At 36.1% G+C, this 14,562-nt stretch overlaps 1 pseudogene; it reads left to right on the top strand.

Moving 5' to 3' along the window:
- Positions 1-1,646: 1,646 nt before the first annotated feature.
- LOC101127608 (zinc finger protein 816-like) lies at positions 1,647-4,086 on the top strand (annotated as a pseudogene).
- Positions 4,087-14,562: the final 10,476 nt, after the last annotated feature.

The raw sequence follows: 14,562 nt of genomic DNA, 5'->3' as shown, positions 1-14,562 counted from the left end.
ACTTCCCAGGGTTCCAAGAACACACCAACCAACCCGACCTATTGTTGCCACTGCTGGTACCAATCAAGCTGCCTGGAAACCTAAGAATTGGCACACCTGGACCCATTAACACCAGGGCCAGCATACAGTGTCCTGAAGCCCAAGGACAGGCATGCTTGGCCTGCCACTGCCACCACTGGGCCCCAAGGACTGGCCCAACTGATGCCTTATCCCAGCAGAACTTTATAACAGACCCCACTAACAACAGTGCCCTAAGCCACAGAGGAAATCACAGATAACACTGACACTGTTTATACCTCAATAAATAAACAGAGACTACACTGCTGCACACAACCAGATGCAAAGCCAAAGTGCCCTATACAACGAACACCATGGATACATCTTCAGAAAAATATCCTCCCCTATAAAAGCAAATTTTAAAAATTGGAAGAAGTGATAGCTATTCCAGATGTACAGATATCAATGTAAGGACTCAGGAAATATATAAAAAAAAAAGTGAGGAAAAAGAAAACTTCAAAGGAACACAATAATTCTCTGGCAACAATTTCCAATGAAAAAGAAATTTACAAATTTCTAGAAAATAATTAAAAAAATTATATTGAAGAAGCTGAAAGAGATAAAAGAGAACTCAGAAAAACAATAAAAATCAGAAAAACAAATCAGGATATGAATAAGAAATTTATCAAAGATATATATATCATTAAAAGAACAAAAGAGAAATTCTGGAATTGAAAAATTGGTGTCGAAACACAAAATACATGTAAAAGCTTCAAGATTAGACTAGACCAAGCAGAAGAAAGAATTTCAGAACTTGAAGAATGGTCTTTTCAAATAAGTCGGTCAGACAAAAATAAAGAAAAAGATATTTATAAAAAATAAACAAGGCCTACATGACATATGGGACACTACAAAGTGACCAAACATTTGAATTTTCAGTGCCCCACAAGGCAGAGAGAAAAATGAAAGGGATTGAAAATCTATTCTATAAAATAATACATGAAAATTTCCCAAGTCTAGCAAGAGATTTACACATCCAGATACAGGAAACTCAGAGATCCTCAAGTCAGCACAATGCAAAAACATCTTCTCCACAGTATACTACAGTCAAAATGTCAAATGTCATAGACAAAGAGAGAATTCTAAAAACAGCAATAGAAAAGCATCTAGTCACTCATTAGGGACCCCCATCAAAGTAACAGCAAATTTCTCAGCAGAAACTTTACAGACCAGGTGATGAAGGAATTATATTTTCAAAGCGATGTAAAAAAACTTAGCCAAAGATACTATACCCAGAAACATTATCCTTTATAAATGAAGGAGAAATAAAGTCTTTCTCAGATAAGCAAAAGCTGTGGGAATTAATCAGCACTATACCAGCCTGACAAGAAATGCTGAAGGGAGTTCTACACTTGGAATAAAAAGAAAGAGGTTCTACACCTGGAAGCAAAAAGACAATAACTGCTATCATGAAAATCCACAAAAGCGGTGGACTGAAGGTTACACTGCAGCTGTATGCTTCCCAGTTCTCTGGTGTTGCTATACTGGTGACATGGGTTCCCCACAGAACTAGAAATTCCAGCCCCTCTTTCTCAACCCAGAGCAAATTGAGACGTCTGGATGAGAGTCCAATTGATTTCCAAAAACTCATGTTATGTAAGGAAGCCACCAAGAAGAGCAAAGAAAAGGAGCCAGGGATGGCTCTTCCTCAGGGACACTTGACTTTCAGTGATGTGGCTATAAAATTCTCTGTGGAGGAGTGGAAATGCCTGAACCCTGAGCAGAGGGCTTTATACAGGGAAATGATGTTGGAGAACTACAGGAACCTGGAGTCTGTGGATAGCTCTTTAAAATGCATGATGGAGTTCTCATCAACAGGGCAAGGCAATACAGAAGTGTTCCACACAGGGACATTGGAAAGACATGACTTTTGCTTCCCAGAAATCAAGAAAGATATTCATGACTTTGAGTTTCAGTGGCAAGAAATTGAAAGAAATGGCCACGAAGCACCCATGACAGAAATCAAAGAGTTAACTGGTAATACAGATCGACATGATCAAAAGCACACTGGAAACAAGCCCATGAAAGATCAGCTTGGATTAAGCTTGGATTAAGCTTTCATTTGCATCTACCTGAACTGTACATATTTCAGACTAAAGGGAAAATTGGTAATCAAGTGGACCAGTCTATCAATGATGCTTCCTCAGCTTCAACATCCCAAATAATTTTTTGTAGGCTCAAAACCCATATTTCTAATAAGTATTGGAAAAATTTCCTCCATTCTTCACTATTCACACAAATACAGGAAGTACACATGAAAGAAAAACCTTACCAATGTAATGAGTGTGGCAAAGCCTTTAATTATAGCTCACACTTAAGGAGACATCACATAACCCATTCAGGAGAGAAACAATATAAATGTCATATATGTGGCAAAGTCTTTCATCAGAAGCAATACCTTCCATGCCACCATAGAGTTCATACTGGAGAGAAACCTTAGAAGTGTAATGAGTGTGGCAAGACCTTCAGTCAGAAGTCTTACCTTCAATGCCATCATAGACTTCATACTGGACAGAAACCTTACAAATGAGAAGAATGTGACAAAGTTTATAGTTGCAGATCACAACTTAAAACACACAGGAGAATTCATACTGGAGGAAAAAGCATACAAATGTAAGGTTTGTGACAAGGCTTTCTGGGATAATTTATGCCATTCATGCCATAAGAGAGTTCACATTGGAGAGAAACCTTACACAGGTAATGAATGTGACAAGGCTTTTAGTAGAAAAGCACACCTTGCACTTCATCGTAGACTTCATACTGGAGAGAAACCTTAAGGTTTGTGACAAGGTTTTTTGGCATGACCCATGTCTTGTACAACATCAGAGACTTCATACTGGAGAGAAACCTTACAAGTATAATGAGTGTGTCAAGGCCTTCACTTCAAATTCAGCCCTTATAATGCATAAGGCAATTCACACTGGAGAGAAACCTTACACATGTAATGAATGTGGCAAGGCTTTTAGTAGAAAAGCAAACCTTGCACTTCATCATAGACTTCATACTGGAGAGAAACCTTACAAATGTGAAGAATGTGACAAAGTTTACAGTCGCAGGTCACACCTTGAAAGACATAAAAGAATTCATACTGGAGAAAAACCATACAAATGTAAGGTTTGTGACAAGGCTTTCCGGAGGGATTCAGGCCTTGCACAACATCAGAGAGGTTCATACTGGAGAGTTCATACTGGAGAGAAATCTTACAGATGTAATGAATGTGGCAAGGTTTTCAGTCAAAAAGGAAACCTTGCATATCATTATAGACGTCATACCGGAGAGAAACTTTACCAGTATAATGAGTGTGGCAAGACTTCAGTCAGAACTCATTTCTTATAGGCCATTGTAGACTTCATACTGGAGAGAAACATTACAAGTGTAATGACTGTGGCAAGACCTTCACTTGAAATTCAGCCCTTGTAATTCATAAGGCAATTTATACTGGAGACAAGTCTTACAAGTATAATGAATGTGGGAAAGCTTTTAATCAACAATCAAATCTTGTACAACATTAGAGAGTTCATACTAGAGAGAAACCTTACAAGTGTAATGAGTGTGGTAAAGCCTTTAGTGGGCAGTCTACACTTATTCATCATCAAGCAATCCATGGTATAGGGAAACTTTACAAATATAATGATTCTCACAGAGCCTTCAGTAATGCTACAACCTTTGCAAATCATTAGAGAATCCATAATGAAGAGAGATCTTACAAGTATAGTAAATGTGGCAAATTTTTCAGACATCTTTCATAGCTTGCAGTTCATTGGTGAACTCATGCTGGAGAGAAACCCTACAAATGTCATGATTGTGGCAAGGTCTTCAGTCAAGCTTCATCTTATGCAAAACATAGGAGAATTCATACAGGAGAGAAACCTCAAGTGTGATGATTGTAGCAAAGTCTTGACTTCACAATCACACAGCATTAGACATCAGAGAATCTATACTGGACAGAAATCTTACAAATGTCATACGTATGGCAAGGTCTTCAGTCCGAGGTTAATCCTTGCAGAACATCAGAAAATTCATTTTTGAGATAATTGTTGTAAATACAATGACTATAGCAAATCATAAAGCTTTAATTGACATTAGAGCCTTCAGCATTGACTTGAGATTGAGTTGACTTAACATTGAGTTCAAGCATAATTGACATTAAAATGTTTATGTTAAGTATGGGGGGAACCAGGCCCCAATATTTCAATGTAGGTTCTTTCTAAATGTCGGCCAGTCTGAGAAATAAGGAGAAAGAGTACAAAGAGGGGAATTTTACAGCTGGGCTGCCAGAGGTGACATCACATATCGGTGGGTCCGTGATGCCCACCTGAGCTGCAAAACCAGCAGGTTTCTATTAAGGACTTCAAAAGGGGAGGGGGTGTATGAACAGGGAGTAGATCACAAAGATCCCATGCTTCTGAGGCCAATAAAGATCACAAGGCAAAGGGCAAAGCAAAGATCACAAGGCAAAGGGCAAAATTAGAATTACTGATGAGGGTCTATGTTCAGCTGTGTATGTATTGTCTTGATAAACATCTTAAACAACAGAAAACAGGGTTCGAGAGCAGAGAACTGGTCTGACCTCAATTTCACCGGGGTGGGGTTTTTCCCCACCCTAGCGAGCCTGAGGGTACTGCAGGAGACCAGGGCATATTTCAGTCCTTATCTCAACTGCATAAGACAGACACTCCCAGAGCGGCCTTTTATAAACCTCCCCCAAGGAATGCATTCCTTCCCCAGGTTATCAATTATTAATATTCCTTGCTGGGAAAAGAATTCAGTGATATGTCTCCTACTTGCACATTCATTTATAGGCTCTCTGCAAGAAGAAAAATATGGCTCTATTCTGCCCAACCCCACAGGCAGTCAGACCTTATGGTTGTCTTCCCTTGTTCCCTGAAAATCGCTGCTATTCTGTTCTTTTTCAAGGTGCACTGATTTCATATTGTTCAAACACATACGTTTTACAATCAGTTTGTACAATAGTGGTCCTGAGGTGACATACATTCTCAGCTTACAAAGATAACAGGATTATGAGATTAAAGCAAAGACAGGCATAAGAAATTATAAGAGTATTATATAGGAACTGATAAATGTCCATGAAATCTTCACAATTTATGTTCAGAGATTGCAGTAAAGACAGGCATTTCCTGTACGTTTTAAGTTAATATTTCAAACAATCGAAGGCAAAACAACATATTGTAGTGGGTTACCTGTGCTGAACACTGAATCATTTTTCCTCTTAAGTTGAAAATGATTTTAATGCAAAGCACCTTGTTTGAGCAGGCAGAGTCATGCGTCCTGCAGGCAGGGCGAGCTCCTCTCCATCTGGGGCAGGGTGGGGGAGAGGGGCAGGGACCTCATTAAAGGAGTGCAGTGGGGCACTGGTTGCAGCAGGGACTGACAATTAGAACAGCTTATTAAACTAGGCAAGGTCCTGGGTTGTTTGAGTGGTTAATGGAAACTGAAAGGTGACATCAAAAACTGCCTACTACACAAAGGAGGTGAAGGAATATTTCATTTTTCATGGAAATAAAGTCAGGGCCCAGAGCAGTGGCTCACACCTGTAATCCCAGCACTTTGAGAGGCCAAGGCAGGAGGATTGCTTGAGCCCGGGAGTTTGAGATCAGCCTGGGCAAGATAGTGAGACCTCGTCTCTACTAAAAATAAAAAAAAAAATCAGCCAGTTTTGGTGGTGCACACCTGTGGTCCCAGCTGCTCGGGGCACTGAGGTCAGAGGATCACTTGAGCCAGAAAGTTGGAGGCTGCAGTGAACTCTGATCTCACCACCACACTCCAGCCTGGATGACAAAGCTAGACCCTGTCTCAAACAACCAACCAAATAAATAGGAGGTATAGTATAATTCCTTTTTTAAAAAGAAAGGAAGATATTTTATTTCTTTTTGTCTCTTTTCTTAGGACATTTATTTAGAAAATTTGTAAATGCATTTTCTGTGTCTTCTGAGGTTTTTTTTTTTTTTTTTTTTTGATGGAGTTTTTCTCTTGTTACACAGGCTGGATTGCAAGGCATGATCTCACCTCACTGCAACCTCTGTCTCCTGGGTTCAAGCGATTCTCCTGCGTTGGCCTCCTGAGTAACTGGGATTACAGGCATGAGCCACCATGCCCAGCTAACTTTGTATTTTTTAGAAACTAATTAAACCCTTTTTCAGCTTAATGATCCAGGGATGTATTTCTGAAAAACTTGGGAGCTCTCTTTGAAAGGCAAACAGCAAGGGAGATAGTAACTTTATCTCAGTAGGAAATTAAATAATTCAAACATCAAATAAATCCAATTTAAAGCTATTGACCTTTAGGTAATTCTGAGCCTTGAGAGGAATGTGGCCATATAACCTGAGTCCAGTGGTATGCAGGGGCAACTTCTAAGAGTTTTCCTGTAAGTAATTAGGAAGACTAAGCAGCCCCAAAGATAAGACCTCCTTGGATCATTGTCCCTTCCCATGGAGTGATAAAGTAACCTTCTTGAAGTGTATCAATCTGTAACCAACCAAGTTGCTGCAACCTATGCACTACTCTTGAATGGAAAATGTCGTGATTTTGCTAAGGCTTCTCTGTCTTTCCCTCTGTGTGTGAAACCCTAATGTCTCCATTTTGGAACACTGATCCCATTCATTTAGAGTTGATGTTTCCAGGTGGCTATTTCCAAGCTTTGTGTTTAAGTAAATTCTGTACTTAATCACAAAAAAAAAAAGAAAATCCACAAAAGCATAAAACCCACTGGTAGAGTAAAAACACAAATAAGGACGAGAAAAGACTCAAATGTTACCACTACAGACACCCGCCAAACCACAATAAAACAATAAGAGGGAAATAAAGGAATAAAGGATATGCAAAAAAAAAAAACCTAGACATCAATAAAATGGCAGGCACAAGTTCTCAAATATCAATAATAATCCTGAAAACTCTGAGATCTGATGAATAAATTTAGTAAAGATGCAGGATACAGAATCAACATACAAAAATCAGTAGCATGTTTACACACTAACAGTAAACTAGCTGAAAAAGAAATTAGGAGTGCAATTTCATTCTCAATAGCTCCAAAAACATATATAGTACCTAGGAATAAATTTAACCCAAAAGGTAAAACACTACTACTACAAAAAAAACACACAAAATGCTGTTGAAAATTTTAAAGATGATACAAGCAAATGGAAAGACATCCCATACTCATGGGTCAGAAGTAATATCATTAAATTGACCATACAACCCAAAGCAATCTAAAGATTTAATGGAAAGCCTGTTAAAATACCAATGTCATTTTTCATAGAAATAGAATAAAGGAATTCTATAGTTTGTATGGAACCAAAAAAGAGCCAAAATAATCAAAGCAACACTAAGCAAAAAGAACACAGCTGAAGGTATTACACTGTCTGACTTCAAAATATGTTACAAGGCCATAGTAAACAAAACAGCATGGTATTAGTATAGAAACCAACACACAGACTAAAGGAACAGAATACAGAAACCAGAAATGAACCCACATTTTAGACCCAACCGATTTTTGACAAAGTACCAAAAGCATTAATTGGGATAAGGACAGTCTGTTCAAAAAAATGGTGCTGGGAAAATTGCATATCCATGTGCAAAATAGAACTGAAACCTTATCTTTCACCATATATAAAAATGAATGTGAGATGGATTAAAACACTAAACATATATAATAAACTATAATACTGCTAGAAGCAAACATAGAGGAAACACATTGGACTAGGCAAAGATTTTGAAGTCACAGCTAAGACCTCAAAAACACAGGCAACAACACCAAAAATAGACAAATGGGACCATATTAAACTAAAAAGCTTCTGCAGAGCAAAGGAAACAACAGAATGGAAAAAAAAATCTATTGAATGGAAGAAAATATCTGCAAACCACTCATCTGGCAAGTAATATCCAGAATATACAAGGAACTCAAACAACTCAAGAGGAAAAAAGTAAATAATCTCATCTAAAAAATTGTCAAAGGATGTGAATAGATAGATATTTCTCAAAATAATACATACAAATGACCAATGGGTATATTAAAAAATACTCAGCATCCCCAATCATCAGGGAAATGCACGTGAAACCCACAATGAGATATCATATTACTCAAGTTGGAATGATTATCATAAAAAGACAAAAAAATGATGTATCCTGGCAAGAATGCAAAGAAAAAGGAACTAATATATCATTGGTGGGAATATAAATTAGTACAGCCCCCCTGGAAAACAGTATGGAGATTTCTTAAAAAGCTAAAAACAGAATTACTGTACAATTCAGCAATCCCACTACTAAGTATTTACTGAAAGAAAAAGAAATCAGTATATTAAAGGGATACATGCACCCCCATGATTACCACAGCACTACTCACCATAGCAAAGATACAGAATCAACCTGTGCTCATTAACAGATAGATGAATAAAAAAATGTGGTATATATACACAATGGAATACTATTTGACCATAAAATGGAATGAAATCATTTTATTTGTAGCAACATAGATGCAAGTGGAGGTGATTACATTAAGTGAAATAAGCCAGGCACAAAAATATAAATGTCATATGTTCTCACTCATATGTGGAAATTTAAAAAGTTGATTTCATGGAGGTAGAGAGTAGAATTATACATACCAGAGGCTGAGAAGGATTGTGCACGATGATGGTAGATGAAAAGGTTTGTTAATAAGCATGAACATACGATTAAATAGAATGAATAAATTCTAGTGTTTGATAACAGAGTAAGGCATCTATAGTTAACAGCAGTGTGTTGTATATTTCACAGTAATTAGAAGGGAGAATTTGAAATATTTCCAACACAGAGAAATGATAAATATTTGAGATTATGAATACGCCAAATACCCTGACTTGATTATTACACAATTTATGCATGTAATTAAATATCATATGTATCCCATAAATATGTATGAATATTATGTATTAAAACTACTAAAACAACTACTAAAATAAAATGTGTTTCATTTGGCATAGCAATTCTGATTCTAAGACATGGATGAAAGACATACATGTATATACTAAGAGGGAAATAAAACAATGTTCATTGCAAAAAAAAATTTCTTAACAAAACCAAATGAAAAACAATATCATTACCTTTAAATGTAGGGTATGTATTTCATAATATTGATATATTATAAATTATTTAAATAATTATTTAAATTTGTAGTACATCCATATTATGGAGTATTATGCAGCTGTTAAAACTAATAAAAATAACTTATATCTGTGACAGAGAAATATATCTAAGACTCTTGTTAAGTAAAAGATCCAGGAAAGAAGGCATATAATATAATATTATTTATGTAAATGTGTAGTTTTGTATGTAAGTGTGGGCAAGCACATGTATAAATACAAAGAAAAATGATTTATTGCATACGTCAACATGTTAGCTTTGTTTATTACTTTGGGATAGAAAAATTGGTAGGGGGATGAAAGCAAGGGAAAAGTTGTGTTTTCTCAAAAGAGATATTTCTTGATCTTCTTCAATAAAAGCGCATTTATTTAATACTTATGTGATAAATGCATTCACAAGTAAAAGGACTTGTAATAAATGAAACTTCAAAACGATCTAAAATACCAATACATGAATATTTAGTATATTTTAGTCTATCTTCAGCTGTTCAAAGAGGGTTTAAAACAAGAAAAAATTCATATAAGGGAAAGGTGAATAAATCTGAATATGTAAAAATTTAACATTTCTCCATGTAATAAAACACTGAAAATGTATTGAGAGTCCATTGGCATCTTTAAAAAGCATTGTCATAGGGGTGGAATTAGCATCTTTTATACATAAACATTTCTTAGAAAACAGGAGAAAAGGATTAAAAAATATTAAGGTAGAAGGCACAAGATATTTTCAAAGGAGAAAAGCAATTAACAATCATCAAATAAAAAGGCTTAAACTTGGATAACAATCAAGAAAGTGTACATTAAAAAATCAACAAGATGCCATTTTATGTATTAAATTGAGAAGGAATAAATAATGTTTCAAAATAATTCTCTTAATAGAACTATAGTGAAACAGACTCTCTCAGCTGTTGTTGGTGGGAGTGTAAACTGATAGACATTTCTGGAGAACAATTTAGCAATGGTTTAGAAAAACAACAAAAAGAAATATGTAGGGAGGTTATCAGTGATTATCCCTGGATGTTGGGATTAGGAATCATCTATTTTTTGTTACTTCTACTTAAAAAAAATTAAAAATTATTAATACCTTGAGTGTCCACAATAAAGGTCCTTTTAAGCAAATGGCCTTGCGTCTACTACCCAGACTATCGTGTAACTCTGGCATCGGCTTGCCAGAAGTTTCTGATTATTGGGTGAGTGTTCATTTTTATAATGAGACTGCAGAACACTGAACGGAGGATGGAACACAATCCCAATCAAACAACTCAACATTATAAAGTGGACAGGAGGAGGAATACTAGACTGTCATTGGTTGCTGCCTTTGGATGGTAAAAATGTCCAAGCCAATTCTTTCTACCTTTTGAAAATTTCCAAGTTACCCAAATGAGTGTATACTACATTTAATTTGACCAAAAATGTGTGTATAACTGAGATTGGGTATTTTCTGGGGGAAAAGATTGCTCTAGATCTACAGGATATCTTATGTCCTACGGTCATTTCAATCTATTTTCCATGTCTCAAAAACAGAACTTTCATTGTTTTATGTGCAAGAGTTTCCAGTGTTTTGTTTGTTTTTTTAAAGATCCTGACATCAAGAAAGCATTTCTATTCTTCATTCCACATATTTCTTTTATTAATGTCTTCCCATGGTCTTTGAAATGTAATTTCAAAAGCTCAAAGAAGTCAACCTCCCTATACGCAATAAAAGTTTGTGGTTCTTAAATAACTTTAATCTTAATACTTTTTACTTTTTTTTTTAAGGTACTCCTTTTCATATTAGCTGATTTGCTCCTCTTTTTCCCGCATGCTGCCTACAGAAATCCTACTTTAATTATACCACTGCTGGAACTTCAAAAGAAAGCCTCAGCACAATGGATTTATTCTTTTTCAGTTTAATTTTACTTGTTAAAGAAGTTTTCTTTAGCTACCAGCTTAAAAAAAGGTAGAGCTGAGTTTTATTAAACCTTGTTCTACAGCAAAGTTTCAGTTCAAGCTCTTTGAACCAGATCTGCTGTGATGGAGGTCAGCCACTACTTTTTTTTTTTTTTTTAAAGATAATAACACACACACACGTCCTATTTTTATTCTTATTCTTCCATTGAAGTTATTTCTGTGAAAGGGGATATATTCCTTATTCTCCTATAACGTAGAATATTGCTCTAAAATCTCTTAAATAAGATAAAACAAATGTGGTAGCTTAAATAAAAACTGGTGTAGAGAATTAAATTAATTATCCATATAACAGTTAAAGTTCAGAAAATAGAAATAAATACAAAAAAACTTAGAAGACTTGATTTTATTAAGGACAACAAATAAGGGGCCCTGACCACTGAATATTTTCGAAACTTTTCTGCTTATAATTTTTGTTATTTAATCCACTAACCACCCACTCCTGGCCATATCTTATAAAGCCAAGATGTGGTTCATGCATTTATTATTTTTTTTTAACTTTAAGTTCTGGGATACATGTGCAGAACGTGCAGGTTTGTTACATAGGTATACATGTGCCATGGTGGTTTGCTGCACCTGTCAACCCGTCATCTAGGTTTTAAGCCCCACAAGCTTTAGGAATTTGTCCTAATGCTCTCCCTCCTTTACCCCCATCCCCTAAACAGGCTCCGGTGTGTGATGTTCCCCTCCCTACGTTCATGTGATCTCATTGTTCAACTCCCACTTATGAGTGAGGACATATGGTGTTTGATTTTCTATTCCTGTGTTAGTTTGCTGAGAATGATGGCTTTCAGCTTCGCCTATGTTTATCAGCCATGCATTTCTTTCTAATTTCATCTGATGCCATGTTACAATACACCCTCACCATGCTGTATGGTTACTAGCTCCTAAAATACACAATTCCTTCCAGATTCAAGGTATTTGAATTTGCAGTTTCCTGTACTGGGAAGGTTTTTGTTTCTACTTAACCTAGGTAATTCCTTCACCTATAGGTGATTCCTGTATTTATTTATATAAATAAATAAAAACACGCAAACAACCCACACTAATGAGAGGACACCTCAAGGGCTCTTCTGTAATGAGCCATGATTTAAAGATTTTATAACAATTTTTTTATTTGTCTTGTTCCTGCGTGTGTATCCAAGCCTAAAGCAATATATAATAATTAAGGGAGGCAAAAAAGGGCAGAGAGTCACAGAATATTAAGGTAGAAAGGCGCTTGAAATGTCTCAGTCTAACCTTTTACTCTTTACTGGAGCCTAATCTTTTACTCTTTACTAGAGCCTAGAAGAAGGTGGCTCCAGGCAACATTCTGGCTTAAATAAAACACAAGAATATGTGCCTATACGCAGCAGTCCTAAAAAAAATTCAGAAGAGAAGGACTAGGAGTTATCTCCCAGAAGGGTGTTCAAAGGCCAAAGGTGAGATTAAAAGTAACAGAGAATGAGCTGAAAAACAGAAAATGAATTCTAAAATATTCTCTTTGTTCCAGCCCTGCCTGTTTCTCTACCCACAGCCTACTCTCCCCCTCTCACTCACTGAATTCCTCCTATAAGAGCATTTTCTCAGTCATTTCAGGGGGACAAACTCTTTCTCAAATTTGTTTTTTATCATTTTCTCTACCTGGAAGAATTTTCCTTTTATTTAGCCAGGTGACTGTCATACCATATAATCCTCACTTTAAAACATCACCTTTAGAAAAATAAATCAGGTACCTTTGTTTTATTCTGCTGCAGCCCCCATAATTTTCTTAGACAGAATCTATGGTAATTTTTACTCATGTAGTGTTTTTGTTTCTGTCTCGCTACTTGACTTTAGTACCAGTTGGGTACATATTTGCATATATTTTCTCACAATCCTGGAGCTAGAAGTCCAAAATCAAGGTGTCAACAGGTGGGTTTCTTCTGAGGCCTCTCTCCTTAGCTTGCAGGTGGCCTTCTTCTCTTCAAGTGGGCACATGGTCCTCTCTCTGTGTGTGTCTGTATCCTAATCTCCTTTCTTATAAGGACACCAATAATATTGGATTAGAGCCCATTCTATTGACCTTGGTTTAACTTAATTGCCCCTTTAAAGACCCTGTCTCTAAATATAATTGCATTATGTGGCACTAAGTGTTAGGATTTCCACAGATGAATTTATGAGAAGTAGAGAGGTAGATGTAATTGAGCCCATAAAACCATTATAGTCTCAACGCCTTTCTCAGAGCTCGGCACACAGTAGGTGCTATTACAAAAGATATATTTATAAAAGAAATATCTAATTTAGTGCAGTGTTTCTTTGTTAAATTAGAAGGAGTGGGAAACAAACTACTTTGTTTGTATAAAAGATCATGTCTTTTATAATACCTTAAATACTAAACAGTAAAGTTTTCTCTGAAAGATTCAGGTAGGTTTCTGTTATATAAATACCTCAATAAGGGATAATCCAATAAAATTTTCAGCCAGAGGAGAAAGAGATTGATCTTGAGGCTAAAATCTATGCATGATTTCAAGGAATCAGATGTTTTAAAGTACAATGTTTAGTCTTTGTTTTATCAGGCATGTGAAGAGTTTTTAAAATGCATCTTAGGCCGGGCGTGGTGGCTCACACCTGTAATCCCAGCACTTTCGGAGGCCGAGAACTCGAGATCATCCTGGCTAACATAGTGAAACCCCATCTCTACTAAATATACAAAATTAGGTGGGCGTGGTGGAGTGCACCTGTAATTTCAGCTATTGGGGAGGCTGAGGCAGAAGAATCGTCTGTACCCAGGAGGCAGAGGTTGCAGTGAGGTGAGACTGTGCCATTGCGCTCCAGCTTGGGCAACAGAGTGAGACTCCGTCTCCAGAAAAAAAAAAAAAGCATTTTACTTATAAATTAAGTCATTCCTCTTAAAATCTATGAAGTAGACACATTTAGATTTGGCTTTTGTTAGTTCAATAATCAGAAGATAATCAGATAATCTCGTTATGGGCATAGTTAAATGTATCTATACATGTATTAAAATTCACAGAACTGCACATCAGAAATGAGCTTTCTTCATAGCTTTGTCCCTGTTTTAGAATAATTATGGGAATAACCATAAATATTAATTCCTATTTAATATGTATGTAGTCTGGAATCCCGAGGTGTGAATAGCAATATCTTATTACACAAACCAGAGTATTCATTAAGTGCTTTTGGATAATCTTTAGAGAGTACATTAAAATTCAAATATTACTATGCATATGAGTAGTCTGCAGAACTTAAAGAGGTATTTCAGAAATAAGAGGTGAATACCTTCCTGGAGTAAAAACTTATTAATCAAAACATTCAAATGAATATCAGCATAAAAGAAAAGAAGTTCAAGTGATTACGTGGAGCCAAATTTAACAATAAACTCAAGAGAAAGATATTTTAATAAAAGAGAGATATTGTGCTTCATAATTGCAGAATTCCACAGTACTTT

The sequence above is a fragment of the Gorilla gorilla genome, chromosome 4, assembly GCF_029281585.2.
Source record: "Gorilla gorilla gorilla isolate KB3781 chromosome 4, NHGRI_mGorGor1-v2.1_pri, whole genome shotgun sequence".
Classification (NCBI taxonomy): domain Eukaryota; kingdom Metazoa; phylum Chordata; class Mammalia; order Primates; family Hominidae; genus Gorilla; species Gorilla gorilla.
This window is presented reverse-complemented; position numbering and strand designations above follow the sequence as displayed.